General features: G+C 45.7%; 1 pseudogene across 2 annotated transcripts; it reads right to left on the minus strand.

Annotated features, from left to right (window-relative positions):
* Positions 1-7601: 7601 nt before the first annotated feature.
* LOC101719890 (eukaryotic translation initiation factor 1 pseudogene) lies at positions 7602-20725 on the minus strand (annotated as a pseudogene). Of its 2 annotated transcripts, XR_015449630.1 has the most exons (3): positions 20206-20725; positions 12271-12379; positions 7602-8342 (listed from the first exon to the last, which is right to left on the minus strand). The product of XR_015449630.1 is annotated as a eukaryotic translation initiation factor 1 pseudogene, transcript variant X1 (transcript). The 2 variants fall into 2 exon arrangements; XR_015449631.1 differs by lacking the exon at positions 12271-12379.
* Between the last annotated feature and the right edge of the window lie 228 nt (positions 20726-20953).

A 20953-nucleotide genomic window follows, 5' to 3' on the forward strand; every position in this document is an offset into this window, starting at 1 on the left:
AATGAGGAAAGATGGGCCGTGCTCTCTGATTTGATCAGGACTCCTTAGTGGGTCTCTCCATCATTTGGCTAGATGCTATGCGCCAGATCCTACTTCTGTACGGGATCAGCTGAGCTGGCTAATGAGTACTGCAAATGATGAATGCAGCGAATGAGGATCAGCAGATTTGATCCTACCACTACATTCATACTAATCATGAGTTTGTTGAAGGGACTTTATGTTTGTCCTGTTTCCCTGTAATGGGGAAAATCCATTACTATGGCCCCAGTCTGGATAGACTGGCTCTGTGTGATTCATGTGGCAGCCCTAAGTAAGTATGAATGTCTATAGGTGTTCCGGATCTCTGCAAAGTTAGAAGAGCTTTGCCTAGGGTCTTGTGTGATCTCTATTCTAATCCATTATTTGCTTCCGTTTAATGCTCTGGGTAGCAGAGAAGGTGGTTATGTGTCCTTGTGACTACAGGTGGAAATCTTAACCTTATTACCTTTGTGTATTCATAAAAGCATGAGTGTGAGTCACTGTCAAAAATTAAGAGGAATGGAACTTACTATGTAATCCAAACACTCACACTGTTTTAATGTAGTGACGACATTTTGTGGGAAATTGTATGAATGAAAATAACCTTTTTCCTTTGAACAGTCTGTGTAAGAGTCCAAATGTTTGCACTGTCACATCTCACACATCAGCATCAGCATTTTAAGGAGAGATTTTATCCCTATTTATAGGCATTATTAATCTCGTTGTGCAAACAATGAGCCTGAAATTTGGAGCTATTCGTGAGCATCTCAATAGCTAACACTTAGTACTTACGTGCAAGGTGCTATTCTGAATGCTTGCAGGCAGCGATGAACATTCTCCTCAGATGAAACCACCAGGTAAGTCCTGGTCTTTCCATTTGGAGGATGAGGGATTGAAGCACAGAGTGTCGAAGCACAAGCCTAATATCTGTTGCTCAGTTATTCTCTCTTCAAGGCCTATGTCTCGACGACTCTGCTGTATTCTGCTGTTATTCTTATTCTGTACCTGCTGCTTAATTACACTTGTCTGTTAACACGTACGCCATCCCTTTATAGAATTTGAACTACTTGAGGGAGATCATTTATTCCACTCACACAATGTCCCAGCACAAATCTAGTATTAAAATGTATTTACTTGAATAAAATAAAATAACTTCATTAAAACTGTAAAAATAACTAATTTCTGAAGATTGTTTACTTGTGAGCCTTTTTGGCTTAAATGTGTTTTCAAGGATTATTTTTTGCCTACAATGGAAGGTCACAGTGTTTCCTGAACAACGTATTCCTGGTATCAATTTCAGCTGTGAGCATGCATCATTTTCTTAAAACGCTCAAGAGCAGGTCCACTACACTTCCCTCACTGCACAGTGTAACACTGTCGATCTCAGAAATTCCTTTTGGTTGTTGCCTCAGTTCTCAAACCATAGTCAGGAACTTCTAGGCCTAAAGAATTGAGAGTTACTTGGTTCTTTAAGGATTTATGACTGTTCTAAAAGGTTTCTAAAAATTTTATAAAGCATTTATTGCTCAATTGATTTAAGTTTATTAATTGTAAGAAAGAAATACATCTATGTTTAAGAACTACTTTTACATAAACATCTATTTATGTGTAGTTTTAGGTATTAAAACTCAGGAACAAACCCATGGCCAGAATGACCCTCTTGACAGGTGGCTCAGTCACCCACGGATCCCACGAGCTCCACGGCCAGGACAGCATCAGCTCTGCACCCACCGTCAGGCAGAGAGGAGGGTGGCATGGTGTGTGGCCCTGCGGCCCCCTGCAGTTCCCGTGCTGCTCAGCGGCCGGATGGAGCCCTCGTGGCCTGGGTTCTTCCCACCCCCGGCTCTGGGGTTGTGAGCCTCCTGGTTCACAGTCACTTGCTGGGCACTGGGCTGGGGTGGCTGCCTTTGACCAGTGCCCCAGCCTCAGCCGTTCTCGGCTGGTATCAGCCACCCCCACCCCACATGGCTGGGCTCCTGGGCAGGACTGGACTAAATTCTCCTACCCAGCTGACAATTTCTCTGACACTTGGTGTTCTTTCCCACTCAGGACTCGTGGTCATCATCTCTGCGTCGGGCACTGGCTGCTCCACCTCGAGTGGATTCCTGTGTCAATGATTCCTGGGTCCCAGCTTCTCTTGCAGAGCTTCTGCTGTCCTTATGCGAGCAGGTCTCAGCCTAGCACTGGGCCCTGCATCACCTTGTGTTTCCAGGAGGAAAAGCCGCGGCAGCTGCAGTCCACAGGGCCTCACTCCGGGTGTGTGACAAACATTCGGCACCTTTCACTATATACAGAGGCTGCAGCTACGTCTGTAAATGTTGCAAGATCTTGTGCACTTACGTTGGCAATCAAAAACATCTGGATTATAACCACAAAACTGCTTCTCGCCGTCAAATCTGCGGACTGAAAAAGTGTAGCAAAATGACTCTTTCTAGGGGTGTAACTTGCTCCCACATTTTTGGAATACAATTTGCTCACACAGATAAAAATCTTCACAAGGCTGTCCATTCAATAGTACAATTACATTTCTTGGCATTAGGCCTATGAATACAGTCAAATTCGCAAAATTTTATAATAGTTATTACTGAAAAAAGAAATAAAAAACCAAAAATTATTGGTGAAATAAATCCCATTATATTTGTGCAATGCACAATTATCTAATCATTACAATGATCATCTTCTCTAGGTCTGTATTCATTGCCATGTGATGATATTCATAGTATAATCTTATCAGTAAAAGGAGATAATAAATATGAAGGAATACATCCCATTTCTATGAGAACGACTTCGCTACCGGAAGCCAATGTACAGCACGGGAGGAGCCGTTCATATCACACTGGGGTTAATTGCAGTGCCATTCATTTATGTTAACTGTATCTATCTGATCTCTCTACATCTCTCCTCTCTATACTTTTATTTTCTGATTATTTATCTGTGTCACTGTGGTTTCTGAGAGCAGGACTCCAAGGAAAGCTATGGGATCATTTTTCAGCTGAAATCTTCCCAATGCCCCGAGATCACTGCTGTTCTAATCCCCATCCTACAAATGAGGCTCTGGGAGTTGATCTTGCAGGTACATAAAATCGCTGACTGGTGAAGCTGGCGTGTGACTCCTGGCCATCTTGTGTGATCATGAATTCTTCTCATAATCAGAAAGAGAAAGGATAAAATATTCTTACTTCACTCAAAAAGAATAAAAGGCAACGTTTCTCTCCAGTCTTCACCTTGGATGGTGCTTACCCTCTTTATTCTTAGAATACTGAACGGAAGCAAATGCAGAATCAGCAAGGGAGTGCCCTGGGTTTTGCTTTTCCTCCCTTGCACTGAGTCTAGGGTGTTTGGTCGTTAACTTTCTAGTTATTAAATATCTAAGAATGGAACAGTCTTTCATCAGAAGGGATGATAGTTGCCTTTTGTTTCTCCGCTTACGGAATACGTGTTCCCAGAAAGCGTCTTCCCAACTCTACCCGCGGGCATATGGCAGAGCCGGCCTGCGGCCCTAACGGCAGAGCGAAGGGAACGACGTGGCCGCGCTCATGATGTGTGAGCGGCGTGTGGGCCGCTCTGGCTCCGACGCTGTGCAGATCTCCTGGTCGCGGAGGCCGCTGGCTGACCGGCGCGTGGCTGCTCTGCAGTGGCCATCTGCTCCCGATCTCTCCAACCTCGCGCACACACTGGCAGATGCAGGGGAGAGACGTTTCCTTTCCTTCGTGAGCTTTATCACCCTTGAACGGATGATACCCACATAAACACACAGAAATACACGTAAATAGGATCTTGCTGCTCCTCCTAGAGAGGCGGACGAGTCCCAGCTTCATTCCCACTTGAAACTGAATGGAGTCCAGGTGTCTCCCTGGGGCGCACACAGCTCACGATGCAGCCGGGATGGAAACTATGCTTACCTCCTACCCGCCCCTCGGGACGAGTCTCTGTCGGGTGCACAAAGTTACAGGAGGCAGCAAAGTCAAAGCCTTAGCGATGAGCCAGACAGGAGGGGAACGGGAGGGAAACTGGGCTTCTGTAGGGAGCGTGGAACAATCACACACACACACACACACACACACGGGCACATGAGTGTGCAAGGCCAGGAGACCAGGAAACATGTGCAGGACAAGTCCACCTACAGGATAAACCAACTGCATTTTTAAGGCTGCATAATATTCCACACATGGAATGCTATGCCATCTTAAAAATGCAGTTCTATCATTTACCACAATATCAATGAGCCCTGGGGATTGGTACCGAGTGAGACACCCTGGGCACAAAGAAACAAATACTGAGGTGTTCTGGCAGTAGACAGCTCACAGAGACAGGAGGCAGCCCGGCGGTCACCAGAGGCTGCAGAAGGCAAGGGGAGCCACTGTCTAACGGGCCCATGCTTCGCTCTGGGGGGCGAGTGCTGCACACACCGTGTGCTTCTCCTGCTTCTGAGGCTTGCGAAGATTCAAGGGCAAAAGCAGGCAGCCAGGGCCAACGCAGCTCTCCCGAGGCGGGGCTGCGGGGCACAGCACGCAGCCCTTGCTGAGCGCGTCCTTCTGCACCCAGGGCCACCAGTGCCTTTGGTCCCCGGTGGCCGGCCGAGGCCACCTGAGGTCCCCCCTGTGCCGCATCTCCTGCAGCTCCGGCCGCAGGAAGACCTCAGCAGCATTTTCGGAAGAGGTTAAGTGCATGCTCAGCTTCATGCTGTTTGCAAGACTTTCTTCGCATTCCTCTAATACAAAGTGTGTGCTCACTGTGTGTGCTCACTGTGTGTGAACATTGTGTGTGGCTCGGGTGTACGCATGATTGAGTGACGGGTTAAGCTAGGGTCGTCCTGGTAGGGTGTGTTATACAACGCTGTGATGGAAATAATGTTCAGTTACAAAGAAATATTGCATATAATTATCTGTAATAAAAATGCATTACTTGGCTGTCTTCAAACAAAAACAAACCATTGTGAATGTACGCAATGTCTCTGAACTTTTAAAATGGTTGAAATAGTAAATTTTATGTTGTGTGCATTGCTCCACAACTTTTTTAAAAAGAGAGTAAATTTGGGGAACGGTAGAAAACTAGCTTCCCACACCCCGTGTTAGAGACAGCAGCTCGCAGGTCCCAGCTGGACCGCCCTTTGGTTTGCTCTGCATTCAGGGGACAGTACTTGCTGGGCCCCTGGCCGGCCGCCCTGGGAGCGCTGGGCCATGGATGGCACCCCCAGATGCATGCAGGGAAACAGCTCTGCTGCTCATCCATGGTGGCGCCACTGCAGTGTCTGCGCTAGAGACCATTACCACAGAGCCTTCTCCGGAGCGCCAGGCCCTGCCACCAGCCCTTCCTTGGCGAACCTGTTCCCACTTGATCCTCTGCTCTGGATTCTGCTCCTGACTGGTGACGCCACTTTCTCTTGCTGCTCCTCCAGCATTACCATCAAATGTCAGGAGCCTTGGGCAGGTCCTATTTGACTTTATAGCCCCTGCACCACGGGGGATCAGAGCTCCCTGCTACATTTCCTCTGTCCAGAGGACAGATTATATATTGATTATTAATAAGTACTGTTGTGGAGTCCAAAAAGGTAAAATTCCCCGTTTATCCTAGAATGAGTCATTAAATTGTAGGTCCTAACATTGGCCATTTGAAAATGCCAGGAAGTACGCAGGGCCAGGAGCCCCAGATGGACTTGTGCCTCCCACTAAATTCTCAGGTTTGAGTTTAATGAAAGCATCACCCAAGAGCTAAAGGTAGGTGATGGTGAAACACAAGCTTGGATTTTTTTATTGGGAAGGAGACCAGAAGTTCTGAACAATTGTTCAACTCAAACAATGCATTGCTACACTGAATCACGGTACACACATGCACATACACTTTCGTTGGCCACAGCACCACTGTTTGCAGCCTCAGGGTGAAGTCTGAGTCAAATGTGGCCTGTGGTGACAGCTGGCCTCCTCTTCAGGACATCACTGACAGCAACGTAGTCTGTGCAAAGGGGGCGAAGGCTCAAGCCAGGAAGCCAGGCGGTGAAGGGTACGTGAACGGCTACACCTCCATCGTGAGGCTGAGCAGAAATAAAGGCTCCACACAAAGGCAGCACCTTGAAGAATGGAATTCTGTAACCGGGTGTGCCTGCAGGGCAGCGGACGAATAATACCTCCGGATGGTCATAAGAAGTGGCCCTAACTTCTGCTTGTAACACTGTCTGAATAAACTTCCAGGCAAATTGGAAATAATCATTGAATTTGTAGTAATATACTGACAGAAGTAAACACAAGCTCTCTTTAGAAAAATATACCTCAAATGTGAGCTTTACATAATTTCTACGGAGGCAAGTTTCAAGGACTATGAGCTCATAGCTAAAAGTTACAACACTTCAACAGCGAATGAGTAGAAGCAGCAGATATGATGGACTGTAGAATCAACAGTGCAAATGCTTAGATAATGGAGCTATCAGATGGAGTATGATAGGATAGGCTGGGATAGGAATTTAATAAAGTTTTAAGTAAGTATAAAAGGGAACTAAAATTTATGTCATAAAATAATAAATTCTCTAAAAAACAGTGAAACCTTTGTTATTATTAGGTTTCTTGATGATGACCGTTCTCTCTGGAGTAAGATGGAATCTCAGTGTCGTTTTAATGTGGATTTCTCTAAAGGCCAGTGATGTTGCGCATTTCTCCAAGTATTTATTTGCCACTTACAAGTCTTGTTCTGTGGAGTGTCTATTCATTTCACTTGCCCATTTTTTGATTGGGTGTTTTATTTTAGTGGGTCTAATTTCTTTGAGTTCTTTATATATTCTAGATACGAGTCCTCTATCTGAGGAATCACTGGCAAAATTTTTTCCCCATTCTATAGATTGTCTTTTCACTCTGTTCATTGTTTATTTGCTGCAGAGAAGCTTTTTAATTTAATATAATTCCTAATAAATGCTGGAGAGGCTGCAGGGAAAAGGAACTCTTCTACAATGTTGGTAGGAATGTGAAGTAGTGCAAACACTGTGGAGATCTGTGTGAAGAATCTTCAAAAAACTAAAACTAGAAATTTCATTTGACTCAGCTATTCCTCTTCTAGATGTCTTCCTGAAAGAGTTGAAGACATCATATCACAGAAATATATGCATACTGATGTTTGTAGCAGCATAATTCATAACAGTTAAGTCTAGGAAGAGGCCCATATATCCATCAACAGATGAATGATAAGGAAAATATGCTATTTATGCACCATGGAGTACTACATTGCTATCAAGAAAGGTAAACCTGGGTCATTCATAGGAAAATGGATGCAGCTTAAGACCGTAATGTTAGGACAAGTAAATCAGACACACAAGATAAAATATTACATTGTTTGTCTTATATAAGAAACCCAGAGAAAAATACAGAGCAAAGTGAAAGCTGGATAATAGGAAGTAGGAAGAAGGCTGTTCTCACAGAGGAAGGGGGTCCAGAGCTGGAGGGAGGGGAGGGATAAGGGATGAACGGAAGGAACCGTGACGTGTGCTGTGTGGGCACCAATCCACGCAAGGAAAGTCAACACCACGTGCTGCAAACAGGTGCAGCACAAGGAAGGGGATCAAAGGGTGGTGAAGAGGGACCGAAGGGAAGAAACAAGCGGATGAAGAAGAAATTAAGATGTGCTCTGGACAAGTAAATACTACGTACCATACACATGTACTAATAAACTAAATTTTTTTTGGCTCTTTTCAGTTTATTGCATGTAGGAGTTACACTAGTCCAAGGGAGAGTGGACCCCAAATGGTTACATTATACAAGCCGTGAGGCTTTTAAACTCATGACCAGGGACAGAAGGGACATTCTACTCATTGCAAGGAAATCTTCACTTAAACTTTAATGAGCCACAAGCACTTAAAACCCATGAACCTTCAGCTGATTGTCCTTAGCCAGTCCAGTCTCTACCAGGAACTGGTATATGTTCTTGTCTTGGTCACCCTGGAGCTGGAGTACTTCTCCATATTCTGGATGCTCGATTACAGTACCATTGCAGGCAAATTTCTTCTTAAACGCCTTCACCAGTTTCTTTTTATCATAGTCATCAGCGATCCCTTGGACAGTGGTAAGGGTCTTCCTGCCGTTTCTCTGTTGGATTCTTATATGGATATAATCCTCAGTGGTGGCAGGAAGCAGGTCATCACCCCTACTTGCATCAGCAAAGGTGTCGAAAGAGTGGAGGTTCCGGATAGCGGACATATGATACGATTCCTTTTCTCCGGTGGAAATGGCCTGCGGAAGGCGGCTGCTGGAGAAGGTGGGTGGAGGGTACGGATCGCCGAGAAGCAGGGGGCTCAAGGGGGCGGCAGCTGAGTCCTCAGCGGCAGCTCAGTGACTGGGGCTAAACTAAAATTTTAAAAAATTAAAAATTCAAAAAGTCAAATTTGAGTTGAAAAGTGAATGTCAAATTTCTGAAAATAAGTAAAATAGCATACATTTAAAAAAATCTAGTGTTCGATTGCAAATTACACAGTTCAGGAGGCAGTTAGTGCATTGGAAAACAATATAACTTACAGTAACCTAAAAAGTAGAGCTGACAAAAAGGAATTCAAATCTTATGGTGAAGAATGTGGGGAGCTCCAACACTTATCTATTCAAAACCGGAGAGGGAAAGGGACAGTGGCCGGATTAGCCTGTGAGACCTTTTTCCAGATCTGCTCAAAGAGACTGGCTCTGCAGTCTGAAACGCCTGTGTCAAGGAGAATGCAGGAAAAAATCCACAGAGCAAGTATTCAAGCTGAAATTTCAAAAAAAATTTACTGAAAACTCTCCGTGAGAAATCAGGATTGTCCTCAAAGGTGCAGCAAAAAGGGTTGAGGTTACTGCTCAGTTGTAATAAGGACGATCAGGAAACAGTGGAAATCATTTCCTACCTGCATCGAAAAACATCAATAATCTACCCAATTGAATCCTCATTAAAGCCATGTTTAATAATGATTATGAAGGCATACAGAGCACGTGCCATCAACAAAACCTGAATAAAATAAAAAGTTGATTTATAGAATTTTAAAAGTTGGAACTAAAACAGAACAAAAAATACTACAGATAATATTCTTAGGCCTTTAGATTGTATTGGGAGAGGGAAAGATGTGATTCAACTGGGACTTCTTTGTGAAAACCAAAAGAGAGCTCTAAATATTAAAATAAATAAGAAATGTAAATCAAGCACAGAAGAAATCTAAAAAGGGAGAAGGAGAAGGAACAAAAAGTAGTCAAAAGATGTCAAAAAGGAGGAAAGTGGGAAAAACAGGAGGCGCAAAAGAAAGTCATAAGATAAACCCAAATGTACCAAAGCTCCCTCACGTTGAGATTGACGGACGGAAGCCCAGGCTGCTGGTCAGGAAGCGGGGAGGGGCCGCTGCCCCTCTCTGGGGAGCCCCAGGCGCGGCCCTGCCTGCTCCCCACCCCTGCTGCCAGCCGCCTGCTCCGCAGCCAGTTCCTCCCTGCGCCCCACGCACCGGAAGCTGGGTGTGCTCTTTGCCCCAGTGCCTTTGTCCTTGCTCAGTTCTGCTGGGCGGCAGGAAGCCCGGGAATCCCTCAGCTCAGGAAAGGCCACAGGTGAAAGAAAAGAGTGCCGGACAGGGAAGTTTGCGGCGTGTGTACCTGTAACCCCAGCACGCTGGGAGGCTGAGGGAGGAGGGTTAAAGGTTTGACACAGGCCCGGGGAATTTAGAAATTTAGGGAGATCCTGTCGCAAAATAAAAATACTGAAAGTGGGCCAGGAGGGAACTCCATCCGTGAGGGCTCTGGGCTCATCCCCAGCACACGCGTGGGGAGGATGCTGTGCCGTCAGTTAGCAGGGTTCCCCGCGGCATGAGAGGCAGACACAGCCCCAGTTCCCCTCCCCGCGGGGGCGAATTCGGGACCCACCCCAGGGACGTCTGAGACCAAGCACGGCTCCGAGCCCGCCTGCAGCCCTGGCCCGGAGACACCCAGGCTCTCCTGGGTGTGAATATTTTGCCCCGAGGGTGAGTGGCATCATGGGGGACAGGACAGGGAAGGCCACGGTCTCGGAGCGGCTCAGAATAACATGCAGCTTAAAATTTAGGGGTTGTGCATTTCTGTGATTCCTCATTTAGTGCTTTGGGCTGGTGGCTGACCATGGAAAACTGAAACTGGAAAGAGAAAACGAGGGTCGTGGAGACCAGTGGAGACCAGGCATTCTGGTTTCAACGTGTACATTGTCATCCTACAGTGAAAAACTCTAGCTGATTGGGATTCAAAGGGACATCCAAATCATAACAACTTAATTTGGTAGTTAAAATATTTTTCTTTTCATAAACTATGTTATCAACTGTTTATGTTATGAACTGATACATAGATATATTTCTTGTAAAAATAAATACATATATATGCATGTTATATATATACACTGACAGAAATATGTACCAAACAAATAGTAAAAGAAAGCTTACGTATACTGTTATTATGAAGAAAAGAAAATTAAGAGCGGAAATCATAAGATAAATCATGAAGAGGGACATTATATAATATAAACATTTTAACTTTCTCAAGGAGAATATACTTAAATTTAATTTCTCAAGAAGAATTTAAATTTAATAATACAATTTCAAAAACAACTATTGGCAAAACAGAGAGAAACTGACAGATTAAACCATTTTGTTAGATTTTTTAAAAATGTGCTTGCTCTACTTTCTAGCTCCATAATACTGGGCTATTACTTGAGCTCTCTATGATTCATAATGGTAAATGGTGAAGTAAGATGGATACTGCTCAGTGTTTCAAGTAAGGTACAGTGATGAGGCACCTAGCAAAGTATCTTGCATGCAGGAAATATTCTAGAAAATTAAATATTATTACTGGCACCATAACATTCTTTGATAAGAACATAGGGCAATTGTACAGAAAAACAACTTTAATTGCACTATACAGTTATAAAAAGCATGAAAAACTTGGAAGGGTAGTGGGGATGGAATGGGATATCTGAAAATAATTTAAGTGGTCCCAAATAGAATATAATAACTTTTTCATTTTAAGTTGCTTCTATGACCACAAAAAAAGAAAATATGAAAAAATGTGGAAAACAAACAAAAGTCTATTTGATAGTAGAGTTCATTGCTCTAATTTGCCTTGAAGGCAAAACATATTGCAACAAAATTCATCTTTCTCAGTCTCTAAATTCTTCAAATTTTATATTTCAATATCTTCACTGCTATGAAATCCAAATTTTATTTCCTGCCTGAGTAATATTCTGAAACTAACTCACCATTAGGTGTTGATTCATTACTCTGCAGTTTTGTAAATCTATGTGAACATGTAAAAAACAAAGAGGAAAACCGGAAATACAGCATCACCAAGGGGAAATAAAGCGCACCTCTCTCTTGGATAGTGTGGTCCATGTGGTCCAACTGTGGGCACTGCTCAGTGGGGAGGCATTCGGCTGGTCACTGGGTACCACTGACAGTGTGAGCATGTCCTTCCACACAGGTACCCAGACTCTTCTGCATCTACGCCGACTGTCTCCAGGACCACAGGAGTCAAAAGGAGCCCATGCATTTTTTATTTAGTTACATGTGACTGTCTGGCTTAGGAACCAATATCTTCAGTGTCACTTGAGTTCAGATGGTTTCTAAGTCTCTGTGAAAACTTCAGGCACACACGAGAATGCGACCTTACTCTTGGGTTTGCCAGCTGATAACCCTACTGCTTTACGAAAAGAAAGTGGTTGTGCATTTTTTAAGGCGTACGTGGTTGCTCTAAAGCCGAGCCATAAAACTGCACTATCTAAAGGAAGAAACAGTTTGTTTTGCCCTTTTTATTGCCAGCTAAATGCCAGAAGACTTTTAAAGTAACAGCAACCAGTGCAAAGGAGAACAGAAATCTAATAAAAACTTTTATGATCTTAAAATAAACCTACTGCTTTTTCCTGTTCCATAGTTTTACAAAACTTTCTATACCTTTTGGCATTAGAAGCTACATGTAATGGTTCTGCTCTGCAGATGCCGGCAAGGCACCGTATAAAATTATGGCAGTAGGAATAGAGATGCTCTACGACCAAGCAGGGAAACAGACAACTTCCACAGAGAAAACAGTTGGTGCTATTTCACTTTCAGGAAGCAACATTTATTATAAGAGAAAATAGTACAATCAAATGTGTCCTTTATTATGCCCAAAGAAACCTTTTAAAAATAGTATTGAGGTAGTTCTTATTTTTCAGAAGAGCCATTGCTTATACCTGCTTCCATCTGATTTAACTTCAGAGCAACATTTAGCCCTTTCCATGACTTAACTGAGATCACACATGAGAACCAACCTGGAAGCTGGGCTGTCTCTCAATCTCCGGCCTCCTAGATTCTGAGTCCATTGATCTGGGGCATGCTTGGACTTTTCCTCCTGTAGTTTTCAGGGTTCTCCAGGTGATCCTGCAGATAACCAAGGCTGAGAATCACACCCTTAGAACGAGAGCAACTGCAATCAGTCTGCCTAGTTGGGAACAGGGTGTAGGAAACTGCCCAGGAGTGACACGGACGGTCGCCCAGGAGAAGGTGGCATCATGGTTGCTCCATGCAGTGCTAATCCTGTTGCCCTGATTTTGAGCAACTGCAAAGCTACTCTGGACCACAAGCCTGCTTCTCCCTCTCCTTGGATACTCCACATTTTACTGGAAGGGAACAGAATAGTTGTGGTTTGGGAACAGCACGATAAGAGAAGGACATTTTGAACATTTTGGTATCCAGCATCTTTCCATGTCCAACTCTGGCACACACCCAGGCGAGTCAGTGCTGGTCCCCAGGTGCGAGTCAGTGGCTTTGTTCTGCTTGTGCTGCCTTCTTCTGTTTGTTTTCTCCTGTGCACCTCCACAGCTTCTTTTGTGTCTCAACCATCTTGCATTGCTTATGTTAGTGAGGTCAAGAGGCAGGAGGGGCACTCAGGGCTGGGTAGGGTGGGACAGGGCCGGTGGGGTCCGGAGGAGGCCGCCTGCTGAGCAGGGAGGTTGAGTGCAGACCAGCTGGCTGCCGGAAGCAGGGTGTATGCGTGATTTACTCTTGGAGTTCCCAACATCCGGCAGAGCTAGGAAAATCAAACTGACTAGAAATGGGAATTATTCTAATTTAAATCTTGATGGAATACAAAATTTATCCCTGAATACATCTGGGAAAAATTCATGTAAGGATTGAAAATTAACTTGGAATGGAAAGAACTGATCTCTTTAGTGAAAAAAAAAAATTATTAATATAAAAGATTCTATTTCCTTTGTAAACTTTATCCAGTGGAATAATAAGTTTTAGTGACTTATTTACTATAACTTAGTTATAACAATATATAATAAATAATTGGTGATAATTTACTGTAAGTGGAACAGTGTTTTATTATATGCTAATAGGTAGTTTATATTATCATAAGTGTAACAATTTCTAAATCAGAATAATAAAGTGCAAATAATTAACAGAACCTGAACCCCAAGTGAAGAAAGTGAGGAGAAACGGGTAGCAATGATAGCTACAATGTCGGGGGGCTGCACGGTGCCTTGTCCCACCGTCACTGGTGTATTCATCTGGGCAGGGTCTTTACCTGGCTGCAGGCGGTCGCACTACATCTGGTGTGAGGCGCATGATAAGGAAGAAACGAATCTACTCCCTGTCCTTAGGGTGCTCATCAGCTCGTGGAGGATAGATATTAAGAGCGACCCCCCAGACACAGTACCATGCGTTGTGTCGGACGCTACAGAGGAAAAGGACACAGCAAATGAGAAGTCCCAAACTAAAGCCCTATTTTCATTCAAGTGCTCCGAGGAGATTCTTTAAGGAGGTGACTTTTAAACTAAGCCTTGAATGTTGCGCAGGGGCGATTTTGGCTACGAAAGAAAGGGGTGCATGCTAGTGAAGAGGAAGGAGGTGCCGGCTGCAATGAGACAGAGATGTTTCACAGAGAGGACCGACGCACAGCCAGGCGCACATGCACAGCCCGGCACACGCACACTGGTCGTGTGCACAGAGCGTGGGGTCCCATGTTGGGGTCAGGCTCCACCAGCCCTGCCTCCTGAAGACAGGATGAACCCTGAGTGCGCAGGGCCACGACTTCCAAACACAGGAGCCCACATCATGGAGAGTCTCGGAAACCCGGTGCACTTTGATCTTGGCGACCTCAGAGTCCATTCCAGAACATTTTCCTGGAGTACTTCCTTGCGCTTGCGTAATGTGGTCCGCAAGGGAATCCTTCCTGGGGTGGACTGGGGGGCAGAGCAGGCTCTGGGGCGCACAGGAGGGTTTCTGCAGCTGCAGGGCAGACTTTGCTCTCCCTGGAGAAGGAGGACGACATATTTATGCTGTGACTTTTAATGCTGCTTGTGGAGATATCGGATAGCCAGGAGTCAAAGGAAACATGTTGGCTCTTTTTCTGCAAATGGTCTTTCTAGTTCTGATGGCAAACAGAGGACGGTCTGCAATCACCGACCCGCTTTCCTGTGATTTCTGCACAAGCATTGGAAAGTCATGCATTCTTCTAAGGGTTTTGAACTGTGCTCTTTCCACAGTGGGGAGATCCTGCCATTCTGAGAATACTGCCACGATCTATGATTGCGGTGTAAAAATGCAGCTGCTTCCTTCCCCGGGCAGGGTGGGGGATCACTTCAGTTACTTCAGTGGCTCAGTTAAACTGCACATGCTCCCCTGGCCAGGCCATATTCCCCACTTTGTTTTCTTATTGGTGGTGGTGTATGAATTTGTCTTTTTGAACAGCTTTGGGCTTTGTCTGGATTCCGCTAACTCAGTCTTATCTTACCCCAATTTCACAAGTAATTCTTTAGCTGTGAAAGTCTCCCTTGGCCTTCGCAATTCTCCTGCTCTCTCCAAGCCCTTTTGGTGAATTCATTCCTAACGCCCGCGTGTGGGTTATTTCTAGTTGAAACTATCGGGAGTATTTCAAAATGTGTTGGAGCTTTTAACTTTCTGGTGCCAACTCCAAGCTGGATGTTGATTCCTGGGAAATGGCACAGTCACAGAGCTTCCTCCAGATCTGTCTGTCTCGCAAAAGTGACTTTCTCTTGTCAGGACCGGAAACCCTGTGAGTCACAGGGCTAGCCACCACATCTTTGGGGTGTTGCTATGATCCTTGATGTGCACTGCAGTTAGCTCACGTCTTGCTCAAGGATACAGTTCCCTGGTGCAGAGCAAAGTTGGGCTGCAATTGCCTAGTGCAAACCAGTCCTAAGCTAGAGGTCATTAGCTTAGGTTAAGCAGTCTTTGCAGTCTCTGGCTAAGAAGTGAAGGCACCAGAAAAAGGAGAGTGGACACTAACAGTTGAACAACCTCGCACGTGTGTGGTGAAAGACAGCAGGATGGGCATTAGCTGGGGACGCTTCAGATAAACTGACTCTCAGGCCCTGCCCTGGCCACTCAGTCAGAAATCGCAGGAACAAGATCTCTCGGGGACTCATACACACAATGAAGTCCGCTGGTTTAACGCACCTCAAGAAATCCTCATTTTTCTGGAACTGCCTAGCAGGCAGCCACATGATTCCTTCTGAGGAGATGGTGCCAGTTAGGGCTGGGTGGGGAGTGCAACAGCCGTGCCAGAGGAACAAGGCCTTCGAGCGGTGGGAGGGAGCTCCCTCCTCCGGGGAGAGGCCCATGGGCTCCCTCTCCCAGCCCCAGGGAAATGCTCCACCGTGGAGCCACCACGCCACTGGGAACTGTGCTGTCCTATGGTGTTGTCGATGGATGAACAGAGTTCGAGAACAAATGACTAAACGAGGAAGACTGTAAGAGAAGTCTGACGGCAAAAGGAGAAGCTGAGAGTTGGCTCAGTGCTGAGCCAGGTCCAGTGAGGACAGCTCGGCATCAGGCCTCCCTGCCTGGCCAGGGCGGTGACACAGGCCATGGGAGAGGTTGGGTCTCTCCACCACGGCCAAGTTCCGTTGCCAGCGTTTGGGTTCTTCACAGCCTCTCTGCCTGGGGTGCCAGGTGGAAGGATCCACCATTAGTGGTTTGGGAAAGACAATGTTCAGAGGTAGTGACAGTTTCGGAAGCTTGGGGTGTTTATTCCTGATCTTAAGCCAAATGCTTTAAATGGATCTTTGTCGTCTGTCTACATAATTGTAAGTGCACATACACATTTGACTTTTAAAAAACCTAAGTGAGAATTTTTGAAAAGAGGCATTTTGCTTGAAAGGCATGTCATCTGATCTTGGAAGAAGGGTGGTTAAGAACTGGGGAAGAATGTGTGTTTCTGTTCTGGGATGTGTGCTCCCCACTGTCACATGATAAAGCACATCAGGGCTCAGGGGCTGTGCCTCCAGCTGCCAGTCAGCTCTTTTGGTCTGCTCTCTTTGTCCTCTGGCGACTTGGCTGAGGTTGGAAGAGAGGCCGCAGTCTGTGAATTTTTTATCACATTACTGTCTCCTTGAGCAATCTAGGTTAAAAAACAAAGTATCTTTTCCCTTAAAGTTTTTAAATACCAATTTTATCCCCTTTTTAATTAGAAAGAAAGAGGGGGAAAGAAAGACATTTTTCTTAGCTGTTTAATACTTGTTTCCACTGGCCAAATGGAATTCAGTCATGCTTCATCAAACTGTGATTCTTCTTCCAGGCTACTGAGTGCAGTTATTAGAGTTGAAGAGGAAAAATATAAACTTGAAAGGGAATCTATTTGTCCCTAGAAATCATCTCTCATCTGAAGGCACTTAGATGAATGGCCAACTTGAGATGCTGCCTTCAGCAATGTTCCATTTTCTCTTGGAAAATAGCTTTACTTTCACTTCAGAAGGGTGTGGCTCTGTGGGTATCAAATCCTTGGAATTAATATTGTGGGTTTTCTTCCTGGCTTGACCATAGTGATCTGAACAACTCACTTTCTGGTACCGTCTGTAAAATGTGCCCACATCCACACATGTCCTTCAGTGCTGTGGGCCCCATGTTTTTGCCTCCAAAAACGTGCATGTTGGAACTTGATTCAGACGGTGATTGTACCAGGATGTGAGGCTGCCTTTGATGAGTCATTGGGCCATAAAAGTGGAGTCCTTGTGGGTGATATTCATGGCTTTTAAAAGAGACCCCAAAGTGATCCACCACTCCTTCCACCATGTAAGGACATAGCAAGAAGCCACCACCTGTAAGCCAGGAGAAACATGCTCATCGGATATTGAATAATCCAGTGTTTTGATCTTGGACTACTTAACTTTTGGAACTGTGAGAAATAAATGCATTTTATTTATAAATCCAGTCCATGGTATTTGTTATGGCAGCCCAAATGGGAAAAGATAGTCATCAAATCGGCAGCAGCATCCACACCAGCAATGACAGAGTGATTTACGTCATGTGCCCCATCAGGATGCCATTGAGCCAGAATTTCCACTCACTCTTTGAGCATCTCCCCTGGGTGGGTCCTAGCTCCTCAGCTGCCTCAAGAAAAAAGCCCACAGCCAGTGCTGAACCCCATTTTGTAGATTTAGCCAAGTCAAAGGTCAGAGTCAAATGAGGCAGCTTGTGAACAGTGTGGCTCCCGAGAGAGTAGCCAGGTGCTTCAGACACGCTGAGTGTGTGTGTGTGTGTGTGTAAGGGGGCACTGTGAGCATGGGAGGCAAGGCTCAACAGACATGGTCTTAGTTTTAATCACAAACTCTTCTCAGGTTATTTCATAGGCGATAGCAGGAAAATATAGACATGTAAAGCCTACCTGCATGGGAGTCTGACTGAAACTTTCTTATCTGAGTGTTACTCGTACGTAAACATTAGATATCAGAGTGAGTTAGGTTGGTCTCAGTGAACTATAAATAAAAGCACTTTCAGTTAAAATGGCCCAGGATGGTGAATTCTTTTTTAAGAATATATCATTTTATTATTTCATACTCCTACTAATTTGAACATGTAAAGCTTTGATGATTGTATCCTGTATTTTCTTTACATTAATATAGTACAAGTATTTTTCCTAATTCCTTTGGTAACTTGACAATCTATATTCATATTACTGGACTGGGTAATGCGCTGTGGCTAAAAATACTGTTCTATAATTAATAAGAGGCAGTATCGACTGACCAAAAGCCATGAGCTTCGGAATAAGAAAGATGTAGGCTAAAATCCTGCCATTTTCTATTTACATGAGCTTTTATAGATTTTTTTTTTAAGGGGCTTGAAAATACAACTAGGAAGATCCACCTCATGGGTAGATGTGAGTATGTTGTAGGTAAGTGAAAGAAAAATGCTGGATAATGAGGAAAATATCAAATGATGACTAATGCAAGACATGAAATGCCGGAGGGGACAGAACATTCTGGGATTATAAACAGGTAAACACGCTGCTTTGTAGGTAATGTATCAGGGTGGTTTGTGCCACTGTTTTATCACTGTGGCGTACCCTGCCATACAAGACTCCATTCGCAAGGGCATCTTCAACATTTCCTTGTGATCTGCATTAATGCTGTTCAGGGTTTAATGGATCAACAAATCTGGAATGTTCCCAGTTGTCCCTGGATTCATGCTTCTGGGCGTTTCTACTTTTCCTTCCTGGCAGCCCCAGGGCACTCAGAGATGCAGAGGCGCTGCCTGCCTGGCATCTGATGGACTGGGTAGAAGGCTCTGTCGGGGGCATTTGGTCAGAGGCCAAGTGGAACCGAATGTCTATTCCTTCCCTTCCAGCCTCATCCCATGCAGCTCATAGAGAACAAACACAAAGCCATTCAAGAGGACAGGCCACCTGTCCTGTCAGGTCCTGCCCTGAGTAGTCAGTCCCAGCCGTTCTGGACTGGTTACGGCCTGAGCAGATCCTGAGAGATGGAAGCCCTTTAGAAACTCTCTGAGGTGAAGAGTCATGCCCACTTCCCGGCTGATTGCTGGCTCCTCCGTGGCTATTTCATTACAGAACTGGCCTAGCAGTGAAGGTCCGTCTCAGACACAAGGTCTCCTAGGAGAGAGACGCCTACAGTGCCACACTGTTATTCAAACCCTATATCCATCGCTCAGCTCCGGACTCCCAATTTCCAGTCCGAAAACTGAAGATAGCAGCACTCAGCACAGACTTCTACTTAGAAGAAATGAACCCATGGGGCGGGGTGGGAGGAGCAGGTGTTGCTAGCTTCTGTTTTTCCTTGCCTTATCTAGCTTATTCCTGCATGCTCCCTTCTTCCCTCTCCCTGAGAACCTACCCCATCCTCTCATGTTTTCACTGCTACAGGGTGCATTCAGAATCATTCCTGGTTTGTCCTGAGAACCTTGGAGAGACTCAAGTTTCCTCTAATAGTTCGTACTGTTTTGACCAATGTGCATGTTGATCCTCCTCCCAACACCTTCCTGACAGGTGTTAGGGCTTCCCTCCTCTCCATAGCTTTGACCTTTGCCTTCCTTTGGAGGCGCCTCAGTGGACACACCCAGGCCTCCTCCTTACGGGAACTACTGTCTGCGTTTCTCTCGGGAATCCCCCTTCTGATGATACCTTCCCGAAACGCTTCCCTTCCCCCTTGCTGATGTCTCCGTCTGTGAACACACCAGCCAGCCTTTGGTCACCTCTAGTGCATCCACCCTGTCTTGTTCAAGCTCTGAACATAAAGTTACAATAAAACATTTGCTCCCATTATTTCTGTCAGTTTTTCTATTCCCTCAGCAAATCCTTACTGAATGATAATCTTGTTCCAAATGATCTCTTTCTGCTTCCATGTCTTCCACCTTCACATTCGCTTGCACAGTTTCCTGTCCTGACTTTAGTCAACCATTATACCCATATTTTATGAAACCTAAGGCAATATCAATAATAAAGCGCACCATTATGACAGTATGCATCTCATAGCATGGAAAAATGCTGCCAATTAAAGTAGCAAAATGCCATCCATTGCCAGATGCATTCTGCTTTCGGGGTTGTTAAAATGTGAAAATATATGCATTTTGCCATACACAAAGCCATGGTATCTTGTAGATCAACGCACAGATCCCCAGTCTCCCTCTCCTTCAGATATTAAATTTCTTGAAATAGAGTGAGCCCTCAAGCCCTGGCTTCTTACTTCCCAAGTGTCCCTTGGCCCTCTACCACCGCATCCCTCCTCTAATGGAGCGTCTCCCTCAGGCTCAAGCCACTGTATGACTGCGGAGCCTGAGGCGCCGTCACGCTCCGCCCCTCCGGAGGCTGGGGCACAGGGTGGTCCCACTGCCCCCTTCCGTGCCCTCTGTCTCCCTCTCCTTCGGAGACCATGGACCCCTGGCTCTTTATGACACAACCTTTCTCGGTTTTCCGATGACTTGATTTTCTCTTGCAAATCACTTACCCGCTTCTGTTCTTCACCACTTCATCGTCTGTGCTCGCTGTCCGACTCTCTCCTCTGTGTGAAGCCCCTCAAATCAGATTTGTCCCCGGAGTTTCCCTCAGCAGCTCCGAGGAGGACACCACGTCGCTGATCCGGACACCGAGGCCCCATGGCCACTTCCCGGACGGCCTGGGGCGCGTGGCCGGGCGCTATGTCCCCCTTCGCCCTGCGGCCTTTGCCGCCCGCGCCTGACACCCTGCCTCTCCGCGCGTCATAAACGTGCTCTCTGTGCCCAGCCTGAAGCAGGCCTTGCTAATGCGACCGGCTGGACCGCAACGCCAGGCTCGAGCTTCTGCGGTGCTTCTGCCTGCATCAGGAGCAACCCCGCGGCCGGTGGTCAGGTCAGATCGCTAAGCCTCTCTCTCCTGCCCCTCCTCTCCTCCTTCCACCCGGCCAGATTGCCTCCCGCAGTCTCAAAGATGCCACAGACCTGCCACTTCAAGGCCCTAGCCAGGAATAAGATCCTTCTTCCAGCTTCCCTCCTGGCTCGTTTCTTCAGTCCTGTTTTCTCTTAAAGCATCTTATCGTCATGTCTCCTTTCCTCTGCTTTATTATTTCCTGTCACGAGTGCTGCCATGTAACACACCACACACTGACTTGCTCAGGATCGCTTTCCCCATTTAGATGTTCAGCTGCAGGAGACTTTGCCTGTTCAGCTTCCTGGTGTATTTACAGCACCCAAGATGACCCCTGGCACCTAGTAGGTGCT

Source organism: Heterocephalus glaber, unplaced genomic scaffold (genome assembly GCF_053883595.1).
Source record: "Heterocephalus glaber isolate CG9 unplaced genomic scaffold, H.glaber_assembly_v1.0 deba00000768, whole genome shotgun sequence".
NCBI lineage: Eukaryota > Metazoa > Chordata > Mammalia > Rodentia > Bathyergidae > Heterocephalus > Heterocephalus glaber.